The sequence below is a fragment of the Erythranthe guttata genome, chromosome 12 (genome assembly GCF_056151865.1).
Source record: "Erythranthe guttata isolate IM_541 chromosome 12, IM_541, whole genome shotgun sequence".
NCBI classification, from domain to species: Eukaryota; Viridiplantae; Streptophyta; class Magnoliopsida; order Lamiales; family Phrymaceae; genus Erythranthe; species Erythranthe guttata.
The window spans coordinates 1,536,037-1,541,952 of NC_142544.1; positions in this window are offsets into that span (position 1 = coordinate 1,536,037).

Below are 5,916 nucleotides of genomic sequence, written 5' to 3' on the forward strand. Positions count from 1 at the left end.
AAAAATAATTTGGCAAAATTTTAAATAAAATATTAAATAATTTAGGGAGGATATATTTGTATAATTTACTTTTCTTTTTTTCTTCATCTTTTCTGAAAGTTACTTCAATGATATCGGACCCAAGTTCTGGTATTTCCATCAACTTTTTAAATGGGTTTTGTATGATCATGGTTTGAGCTATATTAAATGATAATGGTTCTGATATTGCACATTTTCGAGGGTACCCGCTCCGCTGCCATCTCTAGTAGATACGGTAAAATCGTACCGGAATTTCGTATCGTTTACCGAACAGAGCTATTCGATTCGGTACGGTACTGTTCGATACCGGTAAAATCAAAACAAAATAAATATCCATAGAGATTAATTTGTAAACAATGGAAAGAAAATATCAATCTAATAAGTATTTTATAATATTTGCAAGAAGTTAAAGTATTTAAATTAAAAGAAAAGAATAAATGTATATTAAATATTTCGGTTTGAAGACCGTATACCGTATCGAAGACCGGAATTCAAAAAAAAAAAAGAAAATGCAGAACACGGAATATAATTTTCGGTTCAATATTTGCGAATTATATTTTAGGTTCGGTCAGTTTACGGAAAGAGGGAAGAACCCTACTAAAACTAGCCCTACTAATAATAATATATTGTTTTAGGCCCAAGACTTGTCTCAAGCCGTCTACTATTTATTTCATTAATCCGCTTCTCTTATCATTTTTCAATTTCGATTTGGATTTGGATTTCGAGATAATAATTGAACGAGGTAAATTCCTTTGTTATTTCGTGTGCTTTATTATCCTTATATGATTTATTTTGGGTTTTCTTGTGATTTTTGAATGTCAATTTCCCCGTTTGGTTGAAGATAATTAATGAAAAATCTCTCTCTGCGGTTGGTGTGTTGTATTTTTTAATATAAGATTTCATATTTGGTCCTCCATGTTCACAAAAAACATCTTTTGTTCCTTATGTTTTAATAATTTAATAATTCTGGTCATTTATGTTAATTTACGTTAGTTTTAACCGTAATTGACGGAAATGACTAAAGGTGTTGGATTTTTGAAAAATGAGGGACGAAATGATTTTTTTGTGAAAATGAGAGGTCAAATATGGAATCAATACAAACTTGAGGGACAAAAACTCTATTTTTCCCTATACAGTGAACCTCTATAAATTAATGCAGTTGGGACCATCAAAATTTTATTAATTTAGTGAAATATTAACTTATCGATAAATTAATAATTATTAATTTATACATTAATCAATAACTTGTTAATTTATGAAATTATTTTTATTATTATTTTCAGTAAATACATTTTTTAATTTTTTTACTTATATATTATTCATTATACCATTAATTCAATATACTATATAGCCCGTTTTTCGAACGAAAGCTCTTAAAGCAACAAGGGTATCGAACAATAATTATACTAAAAGTTTTAACCATGTTAAGAAAAATGAGGAACGAGGGTGACGGTGATGTGAACTTCAACAAGAAACAACCAACAATTAAATTATATTTTATTAAGTTTTCATATATGTGTAAAATATGTATTGTACTATGTAATTTAAGAATTATTTTTATGCATTATTAATTTATATATTATATGGGGCTTCTTAAAATTTTCGAATGCGTATTATCTTATATTAACGAATTGATTAATTTAGCACGTTGTTCCCGATTCGGGACCAGGAAAAAATATTATTTAAACGATGTTATTAAATTATCGTGTATTAATTTTACCGAGGTTGTACTATAATTGAACTTCACCGGGTGTAGGATAAATAAAACCTTATAACTATCCATTGATATACTTACCTTAGAACGACGCAGTTGGAAGACATCCCGCCGAGCAACATAATAGTAAACAACCAGAGTGACCAAATCAAAACCCTAAAATGATCGATTTATAAAATGATTTTAAAACCAAAAATTGGGGATCAATGAATTAATTTTCTATTTTTTCATACTAAAATTAATATTTTGTTACTTTAGTTGAATTTTGATCGACTGGCTCTCAATCGCAACAGGTTTTCTGCCTTTTCTTGTGATTTTTTCTAATGTGACAAGGGGTTGAAGATAATTAATTAATGAAAGAACTTTGCTTTGGTATGTGTGTGTGCGTTTTGTTTTGTTACGGTTTGATACCGGTAAAATCGAAACAATATAATTATCCATAGTGATTAATTGTTAAACAATGGACGAAATGAATTTTTTGTGAACATGAAAGGTCAAATATGGAATCAATACAAACTCGATGGACAAAAACTCTATTTTTCCCTATAATTCAATTTAACTATCCCTTGATACACTTACAGACTTACTTTATAATCGGCCATTTATTTTATTTAGCACCCTTGTGTTTACTTTAATTGTCAAACAACTCCGTGTTTTATAAATATTATCAAAATGCATCATATGATTCAATTTTACCAGCAACCTATCTCCTAAAATTGAATCATTAGGGTTTTTTTTTTTCTTACTAATATTTATAACACTAGAAGTTTTTAGTAGTTGGATATAATACAAGGGTACAAAATGCAATGAACGCTAAAAGTCGGCAAATTTTCAAGCAACAAATGTTTGTTTCTTTTGAAGAGTAAAAATTTTACCTTGCCCATGCCGAGGTGCATAGGTAGAGGCGTTTATAAGTACTGTCGAATACTATCCCGTTTGCAAATCTTGCAGTGTAATGGACCTACATTACGCCAATTACACAGAGGTAAAATGATTGAAAAACTATATATTCCACCGTACGGAATAAAATTCCTGCTCTGCCACTGAACTAGGGTATCGGTATTTTCTACCACTAGGGGTATATATGTAAAAAAATCGGGAAAAGCTAGATGGATGGTTGTTCAAGCTTGTTTAAATGTTTATCGAGCTTTAAAATTTTAGTCGAGCTCGAATACGCTTTAATCGAGCCGAACACGAATTAAGCCTAGTTGATTGATTTTATTATACATACTATATTATTTTATTTTCTAATGAGCTGAGTTACATAATTTAGCTGAGCAAAAGGGACCGGCTCCCCGGAGCCAACAATCAAGTCGCAGTAGCCCGCAAAATTCAGCTCACACGGTGGGTCGGAGACGATGGCATAGTACTGCATCCGGGTGGCACAAAATTTAGCCTCTACTCCCACAATGAAACAATCCCTTATATGTTGAAAACCCAACATAAACAGATCAAAATTACACATCTAATTTTTTAATTAAATAGAATAGATCATAAACACCGATTGCAAAAATATATTTTGAGAACAAATTATTATCAGTAAATGAAAAGAGGAATTTGCACTTGTTGGTTACCAAATTGGGTTTGATTCTTCGAAAACCCTCCAATCGAATTCGATGTCCTCATGTGAGAATTTCATTGTCCTGTGAATTTGTTTGACTTTTTTGGATTCAGCAGTTAACGACCATTTGTAGGTTACAACTTTAGATAGTTCGGGTTATAGTTTATTCCAATTTAATTTTAATTCACTCATTACTAATTAAATTAATAACTTATTCATTTGTAAATTAATTTTAACTTTAATTTAAAGGATTTGATGTAATTTAACTTATAACTTAGAGGTTGTACTTTGTTTTATTTTTAGTTTTTTTATGGGGATGCAAAATAAAAAATTGAACTATTATTTTCTTCAACCTACAACCTAATTTCGAGCTCACAAAGTGCGAAAAAAGAAAACACCGGATTATTAAAAAAAAAAAAACTATATTTTCTCACAAAATAAAATAAAATTAAATTTTATCACTGAATTATTCAATTGATAGATTTTTTTTAATTTTAATTGGTAGAAATATGAGTATGAGATAACAAAATAGCTGAATATTTTGTTTTTAAAAAAATATTTTAAATCAGAGCCCAGCCCATCAGAATCATGGACTGATAGTATAGAATATAGATTATAAAAGTTAAAACGAAGAAGAAAGAAAAGAAAACAAATAAAAGCCTACATGTCATTTATTGAGTCCGATCCTTTAACATCCGCCGCGCTATAAAACCCTATACCCTTAAGTAGACACGGTCACGGGTTGGTTCGGGCCGGTTCATACCAGTTCACGGTTCATTATTTCTGGAACCGGAATCGGCCTGTAATGTACACGGTTCGGCGGTCCGGGTCGGCCCGTTGGTTCGGGCCGGTTCCGGGTCGGCCCGGAAAATTAGAATTTTTTATTTTTTTTATTATTATTTTTTTTGAAATATTTGATGAATAAGTAAATTATAGGAAAAATTGGGGTGTGAGGGTATTTATAGGAAAAAATTAAAAAAAAAGTAAATAACGGCCGGTTCACCGGGCCGGTTCGGGCCGGTTCACTAACCATTATTTGCTTTTTTCTTTTTGAATTTTTTTGAATTTTATTTTATTTTTTTTAAATTCGGGTGAACCGCTGGGCTGGCCCGGCGGTTCACGGTGCACCATTTCTTAGAACCGGGCCCGTCCTGGGTAGGACGGGCCGGTTCACGCATCCGGGCCGATTCACCCGGTCAACGGGCCGGTTTCGGGCCCAAAACCGGCCCATGGCCATGTCTACCCTTAAGCTACAAAAACCCTAAACACCATTGACAACCCTCCCCCCACAATCAGAAAGAAGGACCACTACCACCGCCGCCGGAGGTTCATCAAGATCCAGTTGCGCCGGCGGTTCCTCCACCTCCCGGCATAAACCCACTTCAGCCTTTCATACATTCTTTCATATATTTTGCCCCGCCTCCTAATCCACCGCCGATTCCTCCGGCGGTACCTCAGGCACAGGCCCAAGCACAGGCCCCTCTGCTTCATCCCAATGACATTTTATATCCCGTCGTGCCTTACGCATTTATTCCGGTCCCCAGATTATCAGATCTGATTCCCATTCCCCATGACTACTATTGTTACGGTCTAGTGTATAGACAACAAGAAAGTCCTTCGTTTAGTGGTTTATCTATGTTGGCTGCTGCAGCTGCTCAGCTGCTTGACCAACAACCAGCCCCTTTGGAAGCCACTCTGGATGGGGGTTTTGTTGTTCGTAGGCCGTGAACCCCTGGCCTCCGCCGCGGAAGGGTACTTGTTAGCGGTCGTGGCGCTCCTCCAGCCGCGAGGGGCCGTCGTGGCGGTCCCGATCAACCTTAATAGGTAATATTTGTTTATATTAAATATTTTTATTTTTACTTTGTATTTGTAGGGTATCAATCTGCCAAGCTCCATAAAGCCTAAATAAATATAAATTCCCCTTGTGCAGTATTGATTACTGCCAAGGAGAATATATATATGTATAACATAAAAATAGAACTAAAAGGTGAATAATTGAAAAATAAATAGATTAAGGATATCAGTCTTCCAATTTTCACACCAGAAATTCACACTTTCTGTATACACCACCAGAGTACCTCAAGAAGAACAAATCTTCATTTTCTCTCAACACACAAACCCTAGTTTACCCAGAAAAACCACGAAGGAAGAACAGATCAAGCACTCAAGCTTACCCACTCACCAAAACCCCAATTTCAGAACTCACAAATAGAAAACTGAGGGATTTGGGTCGGATTTAGGGCTTTATTTGTGTCTTACCCTCTTCCAACCTCCATGCCAGTATTTAAAGGGACTGAAGTCAAATAGAGCCGGTGAAGGCTGTACTGGAGGCTCAAAGTCAGCCATGTACCATGCTTTTTGACCTCAAGCCATTAATCAGTCAAGGTAGTACAAGGGAGGAAGAAGACAGAAGTAGGAGCGGCGGAGAAGAAGAGGTAAGGCTAGGGTTTCAAAATGAGAGAAAATGACAGAGAGAAAAGAGTATTTAAGTGAGAGGATCAACGGTCCAGATTCAGCCAGAAATCCAACGGATGGATTTAGCTCAGATGTGGACTTGGGCTCACTTACTCATTCTTGGGCCTAACTCAAAATGGTGGTGCATAAAAGGAGTTGAGTAATTGGG